The following is a 25,143-nucleotide window of genomic DNA, read 5'->3' as shown; positions in this document are numbered from 1 at the left end:
TGTCAAAGATCAGCGCTCTTGGATGTTACGTTAAAGTTAATGGGAGAAATGTCTTGTCACATCGTGTGGACGATTAACACTTGGAAAGAGGAATATAAACACTCGTTTTTTTCTGGAGCTATATCTTTTATCAGAACGCGAAAACACCGTGGAAATGCAGGTAAGCACCGCAGCTTTTAAATGTGGACATTGATCATTTACTTTATCGTGATGTGACTATTAAAACATGTTATGAGATATCGCCACTGGTATATTTATAAGCAGCATGCAAAAACATCTCTCTGACACTTATAAAAAACCATTTTGTATAGTACTGACAAGAACAAAGTTTAATAATAATAATCGAGTGCTCGTATCGCGTTAAGAATAAATGAGAAAGCAATAGTAACGTTATACAAGTATAGTTTTATTAACTTTTACCTCGCGCCAAAACAATAACAACACAAAAGACACTAAATATGAATAAAAAAACACGTAATCGTTTGATCATGACACCACATACTGCTGATTTGATCTCATTTTGACGATCATAAACAAACAAGGCCAACATGAGAGCCAGGGTATCTCTGTCAGAGATGTAGCCCAGAGAGGGCGGTGGTCAGCGGGGCGAGTCAACACTCACGTCCGCTCATTCTTTGGTTCTCATTCGTACCGAATCTCAGTAAGCACTCGTTCAAACAGGCGCTATCTTTACTAATCGACTGCAGATTTAAATATAATACATATACATTCTCGACTAAACTAATCTTAAAACTACACTTTGTGACCAAGAAACGGTAATATAAAGAAACGGCTTTTCCGTCCATTGAGTTGTTATGAGCTTCAAAGCAGCCGAAAGTTTTACCTGTCATTCTGGCCGCCCTCAAATCCGTGGCGGAAGAAGTAGTTCTCAAACAAAGAGGCTTTTAAAATAACTCTGTTGTTGTTTTTTAGTTTTCGTTTTTCAAACGTGTGCCGTCGAACTGTTGTATAAAAGCAATATCGCTCTCGGAGTCGTGTGATATAGCTCTATATCATCACGGCTGTGATTGCCTCCGGCACTCGGCCTACGGCCTCGTGCCTCTGGCCTAATCACAGCCGTGATGATATAGAGCTATATCACACTCCTACTCGAGCGATATTGCTTAAATAAAATCACTTAAAAAAGTACAAATATTCCAAGTGTAAGGTCAAACGATCGATTTATATGAAGAAAAAACATAAAAGCGATCACTATCTGCTTTAAATTTCAGATCTGTTGTTTGTACACTTGTTCAAAAACCGCTGCCAGAAGAAGTGATGCATCATTTTTGATTGTGAAATATCATTGGCTCTCATGACCGATTGTGCCATGTTTAAATGTCCCTGTTTAGGTTTGAATGAGATCTGACTGTGTGCACAGCGTTTCTTATATGAAGTGTTTTTATGACTTCAATTTGCAAGCAGCGCAAGTTGTTTTTAATACTTTTATACTGTTGTTTATTGTGTAATTCATGCAATAAATACCTGTGACTACTTTTACTTGCGTGTTATATGGTTGAGAAGTGGTTGGGTTTAAGGTAAGGGTGGGGTTAGATGCTCCAAATTTTTTTAAGCATAAATATTTATGAAACAATTTTTTCTTTTACAAATGCAGGCAATGAAATGTGTCTAATCTTGACGCATAAAACAAACAACCTCGAAGCGTAACTACATGTTGTATTAAGCTACTGGCCGTTAGAGAGCGCTTATCCCTTAAAAGTTACTGTATGCCAGGGGCCTTCAACTCTTCTTCAAGGGCCAGATTTTAAAACCTTTAGTATATTTTTTACTTTAACCCATTATATATTATTATTATTATTATATATGTTATAGCTTATGTTGTTTTTGTTATTTTTTGTTCTAAGTCATATATTAAAAACCATGCATTTTCAAAAGAGGTGCACACTTCTTGTATCCAGTATTTTGCCTTTTAATGAATGAAAACTTATATTTTCTTTTTTAATATTTTAAAAACAATTGGATTTTAACATTGCAAGTAGGGCTGCATAACGATTAATCGCGATTAATCGTTTGCAGAATAAAAGTTTTTGTTTACATCATATATGTGTGTGTACTGTGTATAATAATTATGTATAAATAAATATACACACATGCATGTATAATTTTAAGAAAAAAATATTTATAGATTAAATACTTATATATAATATAAATGATTTATAAATATAAAAATTTATATACACATGTAAATACGCCTTAAATATCTACATGTATGTGTATTTATTTATGCATAATTATTATACACAGTACACACACATATATGATGTAAACAAAAACTTTTATTCTGCAAACAATTAATCGCGATTAATCGTTATGCAGCCCTAATTGCAAGAGACAAATGTTAATAGTTCAACTATGAACATTGCACGAAAAAGTGAAAGTGTAAATAATCAACATGTAAGGAACGCTCAGGAATACTGGGATCCATTTTGCGGTGTTTATTTAAAACAAACCAATCAAGCAAACAAATCAGAACGTGAGGCAGAAGAGTAGTCAGGTATACAGGCAGGCAGATCAAAACACAGATAGACAATCCAATCCAGGCAAACTAAGCAAAAGGGCAGATCCAAAAGGCAGATAAACAGATAAGCAGGCAAATGGTCACAACAATAGGCAGTCAGAAATCACAATCAGAAAACGCTTGGTATGCAGATAAACTGGCAATACTTCGCGCTAGCCCTAGGCTAGCTTGAGTCTTAAGTAGGGACAAACAGGAAACAGGAAGAGAAGCAGAGGCGGCGCCCCGTCAGTACTCCGGCGAGGGCTCCCTCTGGCGGCGTGGCGGTATGGATGTTACAGAATCCCCCCCTCTAGGAGCGCCTCCTGGCGCTCTACGAGGCCTTCCTCTAGGGCGTGGTGCAGGACGGTCAGGTCTGGCTCGATGGAAATCCTCGATGAGGTTGGGATCCAGAATGTCGTCCGAGGCTACCCAGGACCTTTCCTCAGGGCCATAGCCCTCCCAATCGACCAGATACTGGAGACGACCCCCACGCCGCCTCGAGTCCAACAACTCTCTCACGGCGTATGCCGGTTCCCCCGCAACGTCGAGAGGAGGAGGTGGCTCAGGAGGCTCGGCGTTGGGGTCGTACTCCGCATGGTAAGGTTTCAGCAGGGAAACATGGAAAGAGGGAGAAATACGATAATTAACAGGGAGTTCCAACTGGTATGTTACATCATTGATTTGTCTAATGATTCGGAAAGGTCCTACGTACCTCGGACTCAGTTTCTTAAATGGCAACTGGAGTTTCAGATCCCGAGTGGAGAGCCAGACCCTCTGACCAGGCTGATACAGGGGATGAGGACGTCTGTGACGGTTAGCGTGGAATTCCTGGTTGCGGATAGCCCTCTGGAGCTGAACATGAGCGCTTTCCCAGACTTCTCCACTTCTTCTCATCCAGTCGTCCACGGCCGGAACATCAGACGGCTCACCTGACCAAGGGAACATGGGGGGTTGATAGCCGAGTACGCACTGGAAGGGAGTGAGATTGGTGGAGGAGTGTCTCAATGAGTTCTGTGCATACTCGGCCCAAGGCAGGAATTCTGACCAGCGGTGTTGTTCTCGAGTACAATAGGACCTCAGGTAGCGTCCGATCTCTTGGTTTAATCTCTCCACTTGGCCATTAGACTGGGGATGATAGCCAGATGTTAAGCTTACATTTATGTCCAGATTTTTACAAAATGCTTTCCAAACCTGTGAGGTGAACTGGGTTCCACGGTCTGAGACGATGTCTTCGGGTATTCCATAGTTTCTGAATACGTGGTGAAACATAGCTTCGGCGGTTTCCATGGCAGTGGGTAAGCCTTTGAGGGGTATAAGTCTGCAGGATTTAGAAAATCTATCAATAATGACTAAAATAGCGGTATAATCATTAGAGTGGGGCAAATCAGTGATGAAATCTATACTGAGATGGGACCAGGGACGTTGAGGTATGGGCAGGGGTTTGAGAAGACCAGAGGGGAGTTCTTTAGGTGTCTTGGATTGGGCACACACACGACAGGATCTCACAAATTGGGCAACATCATGGTTCAAGGTAGGCCACCAGAAGGAGGTCTGGACTAAAGCTGTGGTGCGATTAATACCTGGGTGTCCAGAGCTGAGCGAGGTGTGCACCCATTGCATAATGCGGGGCCGTAGAGTCAAAGGTATGTAAGTCTTGTCAGGCGGGCATTCAGGTGGAACAGGATCATTCTGGTGTTCGTGGGTGATTTCTTGCATGATGTCCCATGCTATCGGAGCAATGATGTGTGAAGGTGGGATAATCGGTACTGGTGAGCGGTCAACAGGAGTGGGATCATGGTATCTTGACAGAGCATCAGCTTTTCCATTCTTGTGGCCAGGTCTGTAGGTAATGGAAAAGTTAAAACGGGTAAAAAACAGAGACCATCTTGCTTGACGTGCATTCAATCTGTGAGCTCCCTTCATATACTCAAGGTTCTTATGGTCAGTCAGAATGAGAATATGATGTTTAGCGCCCTCTAGCCAATGTCTCCATTCCTCTAGAGCTGCCTTTATAGCGAGGAGTTCTTTGTTGCCCACATCGTAGTTCTTCTCTGCCTGGGTGAGTTTCCTAGAAAAGTAGGCACAAGGGTATACCTTATTCTCTGGACCGTGACGTTGTGATAGTACGGCTCCTATTCCAGTATCTGATGCGTCCACTTCTACAATGAACTGTTTGTCAGGGTCAGGGTGTTTCAGGATAGGAGCAGTCGTGAAACAGGTTTTCAATTTTAGCAAAGCATGCTCAGCTTGTGAGTTCCAGAGAAGTTTCTTGGGTTTACCTTTCAGCAAGGAGGTCAAGGGAGCCGCTACCGTGCTGTAGTTACGGATGAATCGACGGTAGAAGTTGGCGAATCCCAGAAAGCGCTGTAAATCCTTGATGGTGCGCGGTTGAGGCCATTCTGTGACTGCGGTGACCTTGGCTGTGTCCATCTCAACACCTTGTGAACTAATATTGTAGCCCAGGAAGTTTGTTCTGGAGACATGAAATTCACATTTCTCTGCTTTGACATATAATTTGTTCTGAAGGAGGCGGGACAAGACTTCTTTGACATGACAGATATGGTCCTCCATATTATTGGAATAAATCAAAATATCATCAATGTAAGCGATAACATACTGGCTTAACAGATCTCGGAATACCTCATTGATAAATGATTGGAAGACGGCGGGAGAGTTAGAGAGACCATATGGCATCACCAAATATTCATAGTGCCCTCTAGTGGTGTGGAATGCAGTTTTCCATTCATCTCCTTCACGGATACGAACCAGGTTGTAAGCGCTGCGCAGGTCCAATTTGGTGTAAACTTTGGCCTCTCTGAGTTGTTCTAGAGCAGATGGTACAAGTGGTAAAGGATATGGAAATTTGACAGTGATATTATTCAAACCTCTATAGTCAATGCACGGTCGAAGACCACCATCCTTCTTTTCTACGAAAAAGAAGCCAGCTGCTGCAGGAGATGTAGAAGTTCGAATGAAGCCGTTACGTAGTGCTTCAGATATGTAATCCTCCATGGCTAGGGTTTCAGGTTGAGACAGGGGATAAACTTTACATTTAGGAGGCATAGCGTTAGGTAATAGCTCAATAGCACAGTCCCAGGGTCTGTGCGGAGGTAATTCAGTAGCTTTGCTTTTGCTAAATACTGTAGTATATTCAGAATAAACATCAGGGATTAAAACTTCCTTACTGGTGGGGCTCTCCACATGAGTAGACAGACAAGGTTTGCACTTCAGAGGAGTGATACAGGTTTCCATACATCGAGATGACCATTGTTGAATCTCTCCTGTTCTCCAGTTGATCTTCGGGTTGTGTGCTACCAACCATGGGTGCCCTAAGATGATGTCATAGCGAGGTGAAGAGATTACATACAAAGTGACAGTTTCATAGTGAAGAGAGCCGACTTGAAGAGTGATGGGAATCGTCTGGTGAGTAATACCATGGCCTATGGGTACATTGTTGACTGCTGAAATGCTTAATGGAGGTTGACAGGGAATGATAGGGATGAGAAATTTACTGACCACATCTTCATTGATGAAGTTAAGGGCAGAGCCTGAGTCAATTAATGCTGTAAATGACATGGTTTCATTATTGTGGAAAATGGTTACTGGTTGAGAACACATATCATAGCAAGAAGGGAGATTAAAAAACTGATTTACCGTGCTAGTGTTGCGGGGTTTCTTAGCTGGACAGTTATCAATGCGATGTCCAGGCTTTCCGCAGTAGAAGCATAGATTCTTCTCTCGACGTCGTTGTCTTTCTGCCATAGTCAAAGGCGCGAACCCCATCTGCATAGGTTCTACACCGTCATTAGTGGTAACCGCAGTATGAAACACTTTACTAGTGTCATGCATGGGCCTATCGGAAGCTCTCAGTTTCATGCGTGCAGGAACATTTCTCATCAAGTTATCAATGTGGACAGCCAAAGTCACAAAATCAGAAAAAGAAAGGTTCTCACCTTTACAGGCCAACTCAGCTTGAAGATCAACATCCAAACTGTTCTGAAACACATCCTTTAATGATCGATCATTCCACCCGCTCTGTGCAGCAAGTGTGCGAAATTCAATGGCATACTCTGCAACCGGACGATGGTTCTGGGTCATATTTATGATCTGTAATGAAGCACTTCTTCCACCCGCTGGGTATTCAAATACTTCTTTAATTTGCTGTACAAAATAGGAGTAAGATGTGCGGATACGGGGATCGTTGTCCCAAACAGCGGATGCCCACTCGACCGCTTTACCAGTCAACAATGAGAAAACTTTATAACACATGGCACTATCAGATAGTTTGTCACTCACATGATCTTGAAAATATATATCCAGCTGGCGGAGGAAACCTCTCACGTGTTCCGCTGTACCATCAAACTTATCTGGTTCCGAAACGCTCACTCGTTTCACAGAGGTGGATGGTAACGCTTGAATATAGCCAGTGAGGTGTTCGTTGATAGCTTGAAGCCGTGTGAGTTGTTCCTGGTAGCCTTGCAAAAGCGTGCTTTGTTGTTCGTAAGCAGCCATAAGATTGGTTACGTCCGCTGGATCGATGGGTGGCGAAGTATTCTGTAAGGAACGCTCAGGAATACTGGGATCCATTTTGCGGTGTTTATTTAAAACAAACCAATCAAGCAAACAAATCAGAACGTGAGGCAGAAGAGTAGTCAGGTATACAGGCAGGCAGATCAAAACACAGATAGACAATCCAATCCAGGCAAACTAAGCAAAAGGGCAGATCCAAAAGGCAGATAAACAGATAAGCAGGCAAATGGTCACAACAATAGGCAGTCAGAAATCACAATCAGAAAACGCTTGGTATGCAGATAAACTGGCAATACTTCGCGCTAGCCCTAGGCTAGCTTGAGTCTTAAGTAGGGACAAACAGGAAACAGGAAGAGAAGCAGAGGCGGCGCCCCGTCAGTACTCCGGCGAGGGCTCCCTCTGGCGGCGTGGCGGTATGGATGTTACACAACACATGTATTTTTGTATAGCACTAACTGTAATGCAGGGCTCTTAAATTTCTTTTGTTTATAACTGTTTAACTTTCATAAATTGTTTAATTTCAAGTCTTCATAACATATAGCCAATCTTCTCCTAATAACTTAAATTGCACTTCTTGTTTTCTTTTTTAATATTATAAAAATATATATTTATATAGGCTAAATCGACTTTCCATTGTACACTACATTCGGACACGACTGTCGGATTCGCCCCCTAGTGGCAATCGTAATGAAATTTCAGTTTAATTGTAAATCCGTGTCAACTTGGTAGAACTCATTCCAGTGCAGGAGCCTTTACGAATATATTTATATGTAATAATATATACAATATATAATCGTTTTTAAAGGATTCAAGTGTTACTGATAAAGTTAAACAATAAAGGATTAGTAATTTTTATTTTGCACACAGTTTTTTGATTGAAACACACTGAAATACATCACTTCCGTTTTTTTTATGTATCAAAAAATAACGCATCCAGAGATGGTTGGCACCCCACGCAGACCCTTTCTGACTCTCCATCCGGTTCATCGGCCATTATTTTCTTCATAGCAGTTACTTATATGTGATAGTGAGCATTTAAACTTTATAAAAGTCTGGATCTGCAGTCAGGTTTTGTGCAGTTATTGATCTGTTTTTTAGTCTTAACATTTATATTTCTAAATAAGTCATGAATGTTTGGGCAATAGGTGATGTGTCTGATTTCAGACTCAGACCCATGTGTTGTTTTGGATGGTTGTCAATATGACTCTTGTGATGTCAGGCTCTGGGTTCAGTCTGGTCTGTACTAATACAGAAGGCATGATGTGAACTGAAGACAATCACCTGACATTAGTTTATGGAGTATAATACCACATGTCTTTGTCTGTGTGAAGCTGGAGTTTTGTTATGAACAATGACCCGCTGAGATGTTTCTTCACAGTTTATAAGAATATAATATGTGTAATTGAGGAATGGCCGTGTGACCTCAGGTCAGTTCAGCAGATGCTCTGTGAATTTCACAGATCAGTGTTTCTAAAGGCTGTAGAGGTTTATACCCTGGACGCTTTATTGATCAGATTTTACATGAGATGAATAATAGTAGGTCTACATGTAAACCAACACATATCTTAATGAAGTCTTATGCGGGCATGTATGTAATGCTGACATTTCTCCTTGTGAGAAATTTTTGGAGGTTCAGCCAGCACTCAGATGGCTTTTGTGTTTAAGGTCTTTTCAATGTTCAACAAAGAAAATCCATTAACACACCATAAAACACAGCTGGACTCTAAATAATGTGTCTAAACTCAGCCCTGACTGTCTGAAGTCATTCTCACTCATCTTTGTGTGTGTCTCTCTGTGTGTATGTGTGTGTGTGTGTGTGTGCGGGTAGGTGGGTGCTTCCGTGTGTGTGTGTGTGTGTGTGTGTGTGTGCGTGACATTGCCAAGAACTGGGTTAACCAGAAAACTACAGCTATATTTTAATAAGTAACTGGTAATCTCATATTTCTATTAAAACACATTCTTTTCACTAATTCAAGTGTGTAACTGTGGGTTCACACCAGATGCGAGTTCAATGATTTGCGCGAGTAGATTACATTCAACGTCAATGCAAAGACACGATCAGATGCGTCCTCGCGTGGGGTGATGCGAATGACGCGATATGGGTGGCGCGTTTGCCGCGAAAACATGCGCTTTTTTATGGAATAAATTTCCCGCCTAATGTATTGAGGTCACGGATCAAAAAATAATATGCGTGAATGAAAAAATAATAAGCGCAAATTTGATCTTTAAACAGAATTAAAATTAAATTGCACAAAACTGAAAAACAAATGCAAAGTTATCCAAATTGCATACAAAATGACATTTTCTTTGTTTATATTACTCCTGTATTTCTTCTCTCTAATATTTTCTGCTCATATTTATTTGTTTTGTATGCTTGTGCTGTTTTTTCTCTCGCTCTTATTTCCACACTCTGCGCTTGCTTTTCCAAAAGTTGCCGTTAGAGTTTCATGCAAATCAGGGCGGACTTAAGCGTCACCATTGGTCCGCTAGTTGTAGATTGACAGCTCCTTTAGCCAATCAGTTGAAGAGGAAGTTGACGTCACTCCAGTGCGACTCCCGGCTGCATAGTTGTGCAGGAGAGGATGGATAACCGTCAGCTGGCAAATAATTAGACAATTAAATATCATTAAACAAAATATTGTTAGTGTTTGACAGAAATACACTTATGTCTGTTGTGAGTACTCTTTGTCAGTTCTTTAAGATAATGTGTCATCCAAGTAAATGAAAGTCCGTTAACACGAATCCTTTTAGCTAGTTTAGGTTTAGGCAGTGGAGTGAATCTTTGCAGTTTAAGGCTAAAATGAATTACATACATTGGCTTTACACATTCTATGCTCAGTACACTATAATGATAAAGTGATAATAGTTAAGTTATGTGCAAACGTATACAGTATAAAACTAAAAATATTACGATATCATAGGCATTCAGACCTTTCATAGATGGCTGTCTGCTTTTTAGGACAAATACATTTATGAAATTACCATTGGTAGACTTCAGCCAAGTTGTACATCTGAACGATCTTGACTAAAAAAAAACATAATAGCAAACGGCCTGAATATCAGTGTGGTGCTTCAGGTTTTTATTTTGAATAAATGTACAGTAGTTATAACATGTTATAAAAGGAAGCTTGTGTGTTTAACACTACTGTAGGGGATTTCCCAGTATTGATAAGAAATAAAGCATTTTCAAACCAATTGCTTTTGTTTTATTTTCAGACCCATTGTGTTTACTCGGGCATTACATTATTTGTATTAATACAAATAAATAATACAACTCAACAATACAGAAAAAGCTTTGTTTATTATCTGTGCTAGGTATAGATGAACTGCATAACCGAGTTAAATGACACACATTAAAATAACTGTATGCTAAATTTACATAAATTATAAACTGATGCTTTAAGCTCCAAAGTATCCAGCAAGCTGCACAAAATGAAACTAAATATATCTGCCAACAATCTCTGAATTGTGAATTTCCATTAATAGTCCTTTATTAAGCCAATATTCATATTCTGACAGCATACAAAGAAAATAAGTTTAAAAACACTGCATTACTTTCTTGCATATGACGTGTGTGAATAAATAGATACACAATACATAGTATACTTTAAATATTGGACAAATATAAATATTGTACATAAGGAGATTGGTTTAAAGATGTTTAAAATCTCCAGCATGTCTCTTGGTGTGTCAGAGCCAGAACACAGAAATGGATGAAAGTAGCCAGATTTAGTGCAAAGGTTTATTTATCTCCACATATATTAAGATTATTAAGGCGACAGGCAGGGTTGTAGAAAGGCTACATGTGTTTCAAACTGTACACGGGAAGGCACGTGTACAGTGTACAGTTTTATAGGACCTTTTGCAATAAGACCACGTTATATTGTGCTAAAAAGTTTGCAATATAAAAAGGTAAAAACAAATATATAAACATGCATTTAAATCCAGCACAAAAATGCCACTGTGAGTGTATAATGAGCACATTAAAAGCAAAAGTATTCATATAACGGCATTTAATGTCTTGTATTACAATAAATATAGCTCTCATGACTTCACATAACAGCATAAATTCATGAATAAACATATAAAGAAGCAGCATTGATATGCAAACTGTACTATTATTACTTAAATAAAGGTAATATTACTGAAGTAAACTTTGAGGTAAATACGCTAAGCGCTAACCGCTATGTTTAAATAAGCTCAATAACAGTAGAAAAATTAAATTTTCTCTCAAAACGGACATTATAAATGCCAACAATTATATTTAAAGAAACTGTACATGCATACTTCACTACCTGTGAATATACAAAAAGTTATCTGAAATTATCAAAGCCCATCTGACGGTTATCCATCTTCACCTGCACGATCGCCTGCTTTGAGTCGCGCCGAAGTGACGTCAACACCCTCTCTTCGACTGATTGGCTAGAGGAGGAGCTGTCAATCTAAAACTAGCGGACCAATGGCGACACTTAAAGTCTGCCCTGATTTGCATGAAACTCTAACTGCAACTTTTGGAAATGCAAGCGCAGAATGTGGAAATAAGAGAAAGGGAAAAACAGTACAAGCATAGAAAATGTTTTAACATGAGCAGAAAATATTAGAGAGAATAAAAAAATGAATAATATAAACAAAGAAAACGTCATTTTGTATGCAATTTGTATTAAATCTGTTTAAAGTTTTGATTTGCGCTTATTATTATTTTATTCATGCATATTATTTTTTAATCCGTGACCTCAATACATTAGGCGGGAAATTTATTCCATACTTTTTGCCTCAGAGCGTCTTTGCCCAAGTTAAAAATATTCAACTGGAGCAAAAAATTTGCATGACACGAAGTTAAATCCCGTGAGTTATCTAGAGCAAGCAACGTGATGCTACGCGTTTGGTGTGTACGTAGCATAAGACCTGTACAGTTAACTGTTAGTTTAGCAAAGTTAGAAACCTAACAGAAATACTTGCAAACTAGAGTAAATTAGGGCTGAACGATACATCGAATTTTCATCGTCATCGCGATATGAACTCACGCGATGAACACATCGCAACAGACAGCCTTGACGCAATAAATGAAGGGAAAACGGTAAGCGCATGTAATAAGCGTTTGACCTATCACGTTTAGTCCTGAAGACATGCCCTGTGTCCCAAACCGCATACTTCCATACTATATAGTAGGCGAAAAGCACTACTTCTCGTACTTTTTGCATACTATATAGTATGGAAGTAGGCAGTTTGGGACCCACGGATGGTTTGCGCGTTCATGCTATTAGGCCAATCAGGGGAACCCCCAAGTCAGCTTCGCTCAGATTGATTTGTGAGGTGTCAGTTGCGACGCTGTGCCTGTTAGCAAAAAACGATGGCGGAGAAAGGAGAGAAGAGTGAGGAAAATGTGTTGTCAGACAAAGACCTTGTGGTGAAAAGGAACAGCACTTCAGCTATCATGGAATTATTTTGGATTTAGGAGAGATGACGCCGCAAACACAGGTACTGTGGAAGCGGTTATTCACATATTGCGTCCTCAAGTTCATTATTTCAAATGTAGGCGCGCAGTATGTGCGCTCTGGAAGCGCCGCGGTCGCGACTCGCACACGGTAAATAGTATAGGGCCCTATGAAATCCATTAGATTTTTTCCCAAATTACGTTTTATTATTCACAAATTCTGTGTTTTCTGTATTTATTTTTCTAGATTCTGGTTTTAATGGTTAATTTAAATTTCAGTTATCAAAAAGCATATCTTATCAGCTGAAAACATTAAACGAATAAAATTTAACAAGCAAATGTTAATTTTTTTTTCTTTTAATCATAAGACTATACTCATCTTGTTTTACTTTTCAGGCATCTTTATTAAATGTACATTAGTTATTCTATACAAATACAAATAAAACACTGCACATGAATTAAAGGTGTAATGAACATTTCTGACACAGAAAGCAGCAGACTACTGTCACTTTAAGACCCAAGACAGACTGCACTGTTTCAATATACTGATAAACATCCAGCTGTTTAAGTTTATTTTTTAACAAAAAAGAAAACTAAGTTCAGTGATCACGTGTGTGTTGACTGCTCGCTGTGTGCGCGCTTTGTAAGCCCTCGTGTCTGAGGAACATATATGAGCTACTGTATACACTCTGGTAAACAGATGTCCTTTTATTTGCAGATGAATGCGTTATAATCGTTTTTAAAAATGACTGAATCCAAATTCCGTGACATTCCGCGTTGTACAGTAAATTCCATTTTTATGCTTGGATTCTGCGATTCCGTCCGCGGAAATCATAGGGCCCTAATAGTAGTGCAGGGTGGTATATCGGGTTTTGGTCATTTTCCCTGCAGGATACGAGATGAAATAATACGTCTATATCATTATGCTCTGATATGAGCCTCCATCTTTACAACAGAAGCTCTTTCAGTAATGTACCCTAAAGTCAGACATAAACTTTCATACCACATATAGTGCAGCTGCTGGAGAGAACCTTTGTTTTGAGTTTTATTTCCATCATACACCTTTTAATAATGGTGACATCTCACATGAGGCTTTAACTTGCATATAAAAATTTATTCCACTTTTTAGAAAAGATCAAAATATTTATTTTATATTGTCTCCCCATATAAAATATAATTTTGTATCCTTTTGTTTCCTTTAGAAACAGTGGTGTGATTTCTCATGATGTCTCATGTAGGTGTGGTCTATCACACAAGAGTAAACCGGGGAAATGGGTTCACACAAAATAAATAGTCAAATATTCATGTGTAGACCTGAGGAATGTGTGGAGTCAGCATAACCGAGTGCAAACACTTCAAACCCTTTACAGCCCTGATCCCTCACTACTACTGCTTGAGGACAACACTGAGAATATAACATACTTAAAGAGTTAGTTCACCCCAAAATGACAATTTAGCATGAATCACTTACCCCTGTGTCAGTCTAAACCACCAAGTCTTCAGAACACATTTTTAGATTTTTTTTATGAAAACCGGTAGGCGTCTGTCTCATACATAGACTTCAGTTTGAGTTTCACAATCAACGTCTGACGTCACCTGCTGACGTATTTGCCAAAGCACAGAATACTCTGGCAAATAATTTGTGCATTTTTACGGGTGGTTATTGTTTACAATGTTTGCATAATGACTTTAATAAAAAAAAGGAAAAAAAATTAAAGTTGTCAAATTTAACTACATGTTTGAGTCCAGTCATTGTTTTGGTCTGGATCACATGTGACACCCATGCTGTCTCTCTCTAATAACACCTGACAAAAACCACAGACTGAAGACATGAAACCGCTGTAGTTTGTGTAATTATGGGTTTTAGTCTGTCACTATCTCTCCTCATAGTGTTCTGTATATTGACTGTTGTGGTCAGATGATGTCAGGAGATTGACAGACAGTCATTTAATGCCTCTCTGCATCTTATTTTCTATAAGACCACTTATAATCTTAGTCAAGGTTACTTACACTTAAGTACTTCAGCTTCTGTCCTCTTTCTGACCTTTAGAACTAAACAGGCTGTTAGTTTGCATTACTCTACCTTTAAACGGGACATTTCACAAGACTTTTTTAAGATGTCAAATAAATCTTTGGTGTCCCCATAGTAGGTATGTGAAGTTTTAGCTCAAAATACACCACAGATAATTTATTATAGCATGTTAAATTGCCACTGTGTAGGTGTGATAATAAATTGCAGCTGTAGGGTGTGTCCTTTAATATGCAAATGAGCTGATCTCTGCACTTAATTGAAGTGTTGTGGTTGGACAATGCAGATTAAGGGGTGGTATTATCCCCTTCTGACATCACAAGGGGAGTCAAATTTCAATGAGCTAAATGATATGTCCCCTATAAGACTTACCTATGGTTAACCTGTTTGTATATAAAATGAGTAACAAAGGTTACCTGTTCAATATAGTTTTCAAGGCCCATCCCTGAATAATAATCTTCAGTATCAGTGCTGTCTGTAAATAGGTGCAGGTGATAGAGTTTGGTTCACCTGCTGCAAAGTGAAAATAGATGAACATGACCTGAAATTGATCTTGACATACAGTATGTAAGGTTTTGATGGAGTGTTGTTGTAATATTACTGTATGTTGTGTAGTTACTCGAGGCAGCCATTAAAGATCAGTTTGTACGGTTTAAGAGTTTGACTGGATCTGCATTGTACATCAAACTACTTCACTTCAAATTACTGAATGAGATGTTTTCATCAAGGTTGTGTGAAACTTTTGAGCTGGTTTGTCTGCTGTGCATGTCAAACATTCAAAAACATGATTTTGTGTTTACTTTGAGGGTTTGGTCCAGGGGCGGATTAACGTGTAGGCTAACCTAGGGGCCCACAGGGATCTGGGCCTTCTGTACAATTGGTTTTCATTATATTTTTAAAATCAAACCGTATTTATTATTTTTACAATAGTAATTAACAGTGTTTCATGGTGGCACACATGCCAGGTTGGCGTAACCACCTCGCCTCCTCCATGTAATATACAATCATAACCAAAACAGATAGATATATCGGAAAAAATATGACAGTGGTGGCCAAAAGCACAAAAATTGAGAAAGGAAATGAGAAAACAAGCTCCTGCAAAAGATCTCAAAATTAACAAGATTTTCCAAGCTTCTACATCTGTGAGATCACCTGACTAACAGTCTAAAGATATAAACCAGTTGATGCAACCGGCTGCTGCTGAGAACAAAATTATAAATTTGTCTCACAGGAATGACTGTTATACTCTTCAGTCTCCTTCAAAAAGTACAGTGTTTTGTTTTTCATGCAAAAAGTTAGGGACGTTCACATTTCATGCAAGTACGTTATTTTAAATGTAGACATGTGGCAAGCGAGCTCAAATAGTAAGCAAAGCGGTCACGCTCTTTTTTTTTTTCCTGGCACATTGGCACCGCAGTTCATGTGACCAAACAGTCAGCTTCACCCTTTACCTTTCAACATTAATTCTTGTACGATTACATAAGGCTGACTAGGGGTGTACGATAGTGGGGGGAAACTTACATTGCATTGTTTTTGTTTTCCTGCAGTGTTTTTTGTGAGAAATAGTGGTTGACTTACCAGATGAATACTTGAAACGCGAGTACGCGAGTAAGAAGTGGCAAAGTAAAGTATGAGTCAATGAACTTGTTCTGATATATTTTTAGAACAAAAACAAATGAATGGTTTGAAATGTAAGATTAAATTTCAAATATGATTGTGATGTATTATGTTATTAAAAGGTTTTTATAATTAGTCAGGGCTCAACTATTTTTTTTGTATGGGCCCGGTCGGGCCAGTGGTTCAGGTTTTCACTTGCTGTGCCAAAAAAGAGGTCAGGGTCACATATTTTAAAATAATAATTCAAAAGTCGAATATAATTGTATACATATACATTTCAGGGTTTCCCGCAGAAAATTTATTAGTTGTGGTGGTAGAGTTGGACGGGTGGGCGGGGCCGAGAGCGGGGCAATCAAAGGGGCGGGGCGTATGCGTCATGATGAATGCGTACGCGCTATTCTCCGAGATGCACTTGATGGCCTTTTTTTTGGACGACCTAGTTAAGGCGGTAGGGTTTCCAAGCTTAGGCGGGCCGCCTTAACTGAAATGTGCTGAAGGAAACCCTGCATTTTGTTCATCATTTGGTAAGACAATTGGCAATTTTAAAGGTAAACTCTAATTCTGAAATTTCACAATACTGTCATCAGGGTCAATAGTTTCAGGTATATCAGGATTAACTGTGCACAGAAATGAACTCAAATCAAAGAAATCTTTAAAAAAAGATAACAAACAAATATTAATAAAACAGTGTTATTATTTATGCTGTGCTGATATGTCTCTCGTTGCGCTTACAATTCTCTTCATTCATATGTCTCGCCATAAAGTTCAGTGAACCAGATGAAGGGTTAACCCTTTTAGACACCATGAATGCTATGTGCTGTCGGCTTTTTTCATGAGCTGTGAGATTTTGTTCACAATAGTTGATGTATAACGCAAACACATACACAGTGTCCACAACAACCAATAAGGTAGGAGAAACCTCATGACATTGCTGTGAAGTTAACGTTTGCACTGCAGCGCTTCAAATGTGTCTCGATTGAAACATTGCATAAGAATATATACAGACAAATGGCCAACGGCAGAAAATATATTTGAGTGACTGAGGGCGAAGCACTGGCCCGACCGGGTCAGTGACAATAGTTGTTTACTGGCCAGAGTGCTCTTACACTGGCCCCGGGCCACTGGGCAGTCCATTATGTTGAGTCCTGTTAGTTGTATTGAGCAGCTGCACTATGATTGATTGATTGATTGATTGATTGATTGAGTGTTATGGAGTTATTACATTTTGCAAGTGATCCTAATTAAAGGGCATGGCGTTTATATATGTTTCTCGTCATTAACTGGGTGATTCTCACGAAAACTTGGTTGTAAAAATGTCAAGCATGAAAATGTAAAAATTGCTTAAATTTACTTTTTTTTCCACCTGACATTAGAAACAAAGTCTGAAGTATATGGGAACATTAATTTAAAAACTTTTACTTATCATTTAACACTTTTTGTAACATAATTTCAAAAATAAGTCCTAAAAAAATCTCATTACCGCAACAGTCAGAAAACATCAACACTGTTAGAAAAGCTAATATATTTTCACATTTTTAAAAATTGATTATTAATAGTCATGCACAGTAAATAGAAATTCTGAAATAATATTTATTTTAAATTTAACGTTTTTTTTATTTTGTTTTATTTAGCTCATATACCGCAACACCTTCCACAATTTACAACTATTTTTTTTATATATTTCGAAGAAACCTGACACATTTTCAAAATGACATGACAAACCTGAAAGAACATAATTTGGAGATTCTGCACATGCATTTAAAATCAAAGTATTATGCTTCTATTAATGAAATTAACATTTAATAAGCATCTGTTGCGGTAATGATACATAGGTTTCGGAAATGAGGTTAATTATTTCGGTAATGAGAATACGTATACTAGCCTGAGATTGTGTTAAAAACAAATTTTAAAGTAGAAAGTCTGATAATATTTACAGCATCATGTGTTCAAGTTCAAAACTGTTTTATTGTGTAGTCTTTGAAAAAATATTAAAGAAAAAACATGAGAACAGGAAGGCTTATATTAATATTCCTTTGTGTCATATTTAAGTCCCCATTTATGCATTTAACATACTGAAATAAGATGGTCTTGATGACATATGCTGCCTACAAATGCGAGCTCTGAAGGCTGCAGCCATCGGATTGAGAAATGGCCAGCTAATGTCAGCTGGATATCACAAAACATTTGTGTAAATAAGATGAAAAATATTTCCTTGCTGGATATGATTTGGTCTTCTGACCTTTTACCATTCTGTATCTGTTTCGATTAGAGAGAGAGAGAGAGAGAGAGAGAGAGAGAGAGAGAGAGAGAGAGAGGCTGTATCCGAAAGTTAAGACAGCTGACTTGTTCCCTCGCTGCCTTATGAGACAATGACTTTGGCTGCATAATGGCAGCTCCGAGAAATGCTTTAGGACAGACTTCATAGGCAGCAAAATTGAATTCAGGTTGAAATGTAAGCAGCCCTCTCTGTGTCCCGGGATGTCGCAAATCTGCTTGTGGTGCGGAGGTCTGATCGACCCACCCAATTCACACGAGCTCTGTGTGCTCTGCTTGGGGCTTCTCCACCCAAAGGCGGCAATTGTTGGCTCAGGTTGTCCCTTATTGTGAGGATCTCCCGATGAAGGTGCTCAGGACCCGGCTCAACATTGCCCTTGGAGGTTTCTTACTGCAGTGTCCCACTGCCGGCAAAGAGCCGCTGGTGGTCGTCCTCCCCTCGCTCAACCGGTTCAGTTTGTCGCCGAGAGCCTTTGTCCTGAACCGGGAGCCGCCAGGTCTGTTTCCTTTGGGTTTCCGGCGAAGGAAGATGAGATGTCTCTGACTGCGTTGGATGGAGACTGGGACCAGGCTCCACATGGTGCATCAGACACACAGCCATCCTTCTACAAGGAACTGGTGCGCATTCTCTTCAAAGCCGTGCAGGACTTGGAGATTGAGTGGAGCACCCCACAAGAACCCCAGAGAAGCAAGCTTGACTTTTGTTTTCTTCACTCAGGCCGCCCCGCTGATGCTCGGAGGAAAGTCACCAAAGCGTGGGCTACCCCTCCCCCCATTTTTTTCTTAGGTAGGCTACCTGTGTATTCCCCCCATCAAGGACGCTGTGGCTGCTCACCTCTGCCCCTATTCCACTTCCTTGGATGGTGTGGCACAGCTTTGAGGGTAGTGAAGCCTCATGACAACACACCTGTCCGAAAAAGCATACCCGCGCCGAGAGAGGCTCTGTCTGCATTGCACACCATGGCGGTCCTACAGATCTTTTAGGCGCAGGTGCTTAAGGCTCTAGATGAGGGCAGCACTGATCTAAATACCTTCAGGGATCTGAGAATGGCTAAGGATTTCACGCTAAGGGCCACGAAGACCACTCATGGTGGTCATGCACAGTCACGCCTGTTTCTCCATCCGGCCTGTTTGGTGACACGGTGGGCACAATCACGGAGCATTTCTCGGAAGCGGTGAAGAGCTCTAAATCTATGAGCCACTTCCTACCTCACCACCCTGTGTCTCATGGACCAGAACCGGTGGTGCATAACAAGAGTCCCTGGCACAAATCCTCCAGTATATGATGCAAGAAACTGGTCCTGGGGGACTGCCGTCCGGAACGAAGCCGCTCAAAAACAGCATTTTTCTCCTCAGTTGGTTTTGTGTTGCTCGCCCCAGGGCCCGTCCTCACATAAGCGTCTACAACACGCCCCCCCACTCTCGAACACGACCCACATGCTGCGAAGACAGCAGAGGCGGAAAGGGTTAACGCACAGTCCTAATGAATTGCGCAGCAACCCGCTTTCTGTCACAGCGCCGGGCGCTTTTAGGCCATCCTCTCTGGTGTCTGTGACTCCCGCACTGGGCAGAAAGGAGGTGCCGCCTTTAGTCTCCCTTTGTCCCTCGCCCCCAGGCAGCAATCTGATGCTGCAGACAGCGCGCGTTGTGCGGTCGCAGGTAGCTGAGATGCTGGCACGCATGGGATCCAACTTTGTGGATCTTGTGATCCAACTGATGTTGCAGCGCCTAGATGCATGGCGTGCCATCGCTAGGTTGTTTTTGATACCTGAAAGTGGAAAGAAAGCATAACATTAAATTAGCATGTCTCACAACATGGGAGAAAAAAATGTACGTACACATCATCATATAGTATAGACTTGTTGCGTTGTGTTGTGTGTGTGTCATGTACATTTCCTAACACTGTAGTGTGTTTTTTGCTAATTACACCTGCTAGTAAATCTCCAAACCTAACCTCTCTCTCTCCTTCCTTCTGTACTCCTCGAGCCATTCTGGGTTGCTGTTAAGTTTCTCCCTGAACTTTGTCAACCTGGCCTTTGCTAAAGCTTTTTTCTCACTTGCCTACTGTCTACAATGAAGCATCATAAAGCAAAATATCAACAGTTATAACATTTTAAATTTATCTTAAATTCATAAGAGATATTTAAATGTAATAAACAATATGCTTAAATTCTCATTTCCGAAACAGAAGTTCTCTTTACCGCAACTGCTATTAAATGGTTGCGGTATATGAGAATGGTGTTGCGGAGGATGAGGTACCCCAGTATGTTTTGCTAAAAATAGAGATGCCACGTAGGCTTTGCTAATTTTTTATTCAGTGCATATAATTAGACTTTAATAAAGAACATTTTCATAAAAAACTGTAAATCAAACAATTTTCGAAATGTAGAAAACTACCTGTTTCGGTAATGATAATCAAAATGTCGTGTAAGCATTCTGACAAGAGAATATTTCAAATTTAACTGGAAAGATATAAAGAGATGATCGTACCTGGTAGCCATCTTGAAGTAACTGATCCATGTGCTTGGTCACTCAAAATCAAACTTTATTAAAATTCTGTATGTGTGCTTAAACTGTTCTCAAAAAGTGTTGCGGAGGATGAGAACATCAGGCATGGACACATCATTTTCCTAATTTTTCTTCATTATTATAATACATGAATATTCAGTAAATTATTTTCTGTCATCTAAAGTAGTCTAGCAAAAAATCCATTTATTTTTTTTCTAAATATTTTTGTTTTAATATGTTTAAATTACATCATAACGCATGTTCAAACACAGCCGGACGCATTGCGGTAATGAGAATTTCAGCAGAAAATGAGATAAAATTGACAAATTATAAATTCTTATGTTGAAATCACACATTGTGCAAGGTAGAACACAGTATTGTGTTAATTCTGAGGCTTTTTAATATTACTATATTGCACATTTTATATCAAAAATCATTAGTGCCATGGTGTTTCAATGGTTTCGTGAGAATCACCCACCTACATTTTTCGTGTTAAATTAACTCAATTGTTGCTTGTTGACACTATAAGCTTTGTTAAGTTTTGTTAAGAAGAACTTCTTTTGTAAAATGAACTAAATTATAGTTTGTTGAGATTGCTTAAACGAATTGTGTGGAACCTGTTGACACATTTTTTTTTTTAAGTAAATCCAATATTTCAGTGTAGAAATCATTGTTGGTGTTCTGTCCTGCAGTTACTCTTCTGCTGGTGGATGGCAGATTTGTTCTGCTGTGTGTTTCTCTGAGGGGAGCGCATGTTTGATGGGCCTGTAGCCAAAATGTAGCTGATGTAGTCTACACCACACCTGCACACACACACACACACACACACACACACACACACACACACACACACACACACACACACACACACACACACACACACACACACACAGAAACATACACGTACACACATCACACACACTCTCTCTCTACAGGAGAAGTTGCTGTAATTGAGGAAACAGCCCGCAAGTGCACGACCTGCAGCACTAAAACACCACACACACACGGCATGATGGGAAATGTAAACATGTGTTTATGTCTTTATCATATGTGGTCTATCTCACTCTCAGATCTGAAAGCTCAGGCTATGGGCTGGGAATGAGATGTGTGTTAGTAGCTGTTAGTCTCTCCTGGATTTTTGTTGTGATTTTTTTGTTTTAACTCTGCTTTTCTTACCCTGCTGCTGAATCCCAGAATGCAGTGAGCTTGGTGAAACATAAAATAAATTGGCGGTTGATTTCTGTGTTCCTATAGACGGTTTCATCGGACGCACGTGTGTTGTCATGGTTACGTGTCTGGAAGAAACTTAACTTTCGGTCCTGTTTATGTAATGGTCTGACTTTGTGTGTGTGTGCGTGCGTGCATGCGTGTGTGTGTGTCTGTATGTGTATGCATGTGTGTATATAATTGTGTATGACTGTGTTCTTCAGTATCTCTTTCTGTTTCAGTATCAGTCTGATCTGAATGATATTGGAAGCTGATTATATATAGAGAGAAAAATAAACCTAGCACAAACTGAGGGAGTTCATGTGTTTATTGTGTTGTATTATGCAGTCGTGAACTCTCTATTCTGAACAGAAATCATGATGCATGCAACCAAGCGTGCCGCACAAGCCCTGAAAAGTGAAGCCAAAATGTCTCGATCTCCCCCCAGTGACCGGTCCCAGTAACGGTCATAAACCCCACCTCCCCTATGTTATTAATTGAGACTTGAGACCAACTTAACAATTGAATTACACTTGAATTATCTTTTTTCCGAAGCTGGTTTCTGTCATTTACTGTAGTTTTTATTACGCTGATATAAATTCAAGTGTTTGTTTTTAAAATAAGTTTGTTTTAAGTTAGTTATTTAATGATATAAAACAGTGGTGTCACATCATGATTGACAGCTGTTATATGTGCATTGTGTGAGGGCGGGGCTTTGATTTTGCGGCTTTACTTCCTGCTCACTACTGTGCAGGACTGGTCCCGAAATCGCTACTGCACAGAATCACGACCCAAGATGTCAGCGCCGTATCGGGACACTAGCGGCTTCACTTTTCACCAATGGAAGAGAGCGAACGGGCGTCATCCATCTTTTTTTACAGTCTATGCATTCAACATGTACATAATTCTAAGGTGTGACCTTAACATGACACATGAGAAGACACTGACACATATTTTTTCTTTATTATTTTCAATGCTTTTCTTCTCATTTATATAGATATAAGATAGAAAGGATTAATGCTGTTTCAGAGGGTTTGACTCTGATCACAGTGGGTTTATCTCTGTTTAGTGATCTTACAGATTTTCTTAAAAGGCTCTTTTGCTGAGGAACAGCGTTTTATACAATTTATTATCATTACGATGTGTGCACCATGAACTTCACCTTTACCAGAAAATATCAGCAAACTCACTGCTGCTCTTGAATTACAAGGAACCTTAAGGGGTTTTTCCAATTCCTATCATTCCAGCTCCACCCAGTGTTGAAAACCACACTTCACTATAATAGCATTAACAGCAAACACTGGTGAGAGGAAATCTAATGGAGATCCTTATTGTTTAATTCTCTCTCTAACACAATCACAGAGAGAGAGAGAGAGAGAGAGAGAGAGAGAGACCATATTACAGATGAGGATTCACCATCAGACTGCTTTATAATAAACACAGAGCAGATACATTTTAATAAACGTCATAAACACAATTATTCATCATGTAAGACATTTTGGTTTGGTTCACTTCACAAAACTTGGTACCATAGGCCTGTTTGAAGTGACTTCATTACGATTTTTTAATGTGGCACAGATGGGATATGAACCACACATGTCTAAGCAGGAAAAAAAACTCATAGATTCCGTTCTCATTCATATGTGGAAATAAATCAGATATGAATCGAATACATGCATTCGGATTTCCATGACTTCATCTCAGGTGGACACCACCAGCGATCACATGACTCCTATTAGCAGCGCAATAAAGGATGACAGCTCCACTTAGTGGAGTAAAGATTTATGTCTTGTTAAAGAAATCTCAAGAACAGCTCTATAATCTTGAATAATCATTTTGTTTGTGTCCTTTGCATATCGCATCATTTTACTTCCTCTATGGTTTAAGCTGCTCCGGGTCAGTATGCTTACCTTGATTTGTTTCGCCAAGTGTTTAGTGTAAATGGAGATATCAGAGTCGCTTTTATTGATGATGTATACAGGTCGTCAAAAAAATCAGATAGAGTCAACAAATCGGATTTGAGGCATCAAGATCTGCAGTGTAAATCCAGCCATAAAGTCTCAAAATGAACCCAGTCAATGTTCAGCATTTCTAAGCTACAATAATAGTAAAATAAAATATTGTCATGTGAAACAAGAAGAGTCGTGTCAAACCAACAAAAAAACCCTCATGTATTTTTCACCGAGCTTTGCACTTTCCCTTCACATCAGACTGTCTGAATTCTCTTAACCAAAATAAATGTTGTAATATTTTGTGAGGCAGCTGGGTTTGGTCTGTTATTGCACTCAGACAGTCTGTGGACCAGAAGCTCTCTCTTAATAAACAAACACAGATTGAGAGAGAGAGACAAGAACAGACTGGGAAATAAATCTCTTAATAGAAGAATAAATACAGTGAGTGAATCTACAAGAGTCTGATATTTTCACTGAAGATCTCTTGCAAACACACACAAGCTTGTGAACACACACGCAAGCACGCACACACACAAAGGCAAACTGATTGACTCTTGTGTCTGTGAGTTTGTGTAAGGGTCAGTGAGGAAACGGCAGACAGAAACACAGACTCTGATCAGAGGCTCTGCTGACTGACACATCCTTCTGCACACACAGTGATAACACAACAGAACACACACACACACACACACACACACACACACACACACACACTAAACACTAAACACTTGCTATTCGGTGAAAGTCTGCTCCCTATTGTTTTCTAAGCAGAAACCACAAACTTAGAAAAAAGTTTGTTTTGTTTTAATGTGTTTGTGGTTTAAAGGTGCCAAATCTGAAATTAGTGGTACCACAATAACAGATATACATGAGAAAAACATATTCACAATAATGCAGGAGGAACACACAAATGAAATTAACAGTAAATTTATGTGTGCTATTGTGTGATCACACCCTTACGAAAACGATTGTACTACTATAAGGATTTGATGCCACAAACCTCACAAAATCCAGTGCTGCGTTTTTATTCAAAAGCACTCATTAGCCGCTTTTGGGTCGTTTTGTTCCTGTTTGG

General features: G+C 39.5%; 1 protein-coding gene across 5 annotated transcripts in view; it reads left to right on the top strand.

Annotated features, from left to right (window-relative positions):
* The window catches only part of dip2a (disco-interacting protein 2 homolog A), a 122,289-nt gene that overhangs the window by 10,091 nt on the left and 87,055 nt on the right, over nucleotides 1–25,143 (top strand). The window lies entirely within an intron of this gene.

Source organism: Paramisgurnus dabryanus, chromosome 15 (assembly GCF_030506205.2).
Source record: "Paramisgurnus dabryanus chromosome 15, PD_genome_1.1, whole genome shotgun sequence".
Taxonomy (NCBI): domain Eukaryota; kingdom Metazoa; phylum Chordata; class Actinopteri; order Cypriniformes; family Cobitidae; genus Paramisgurnus; species Paramisgurnus dabryanus.
Note: the sequence above shows the minus strand (reverse complement) of the source record. Positions and strands in the feature narration are given on the sequence as shown.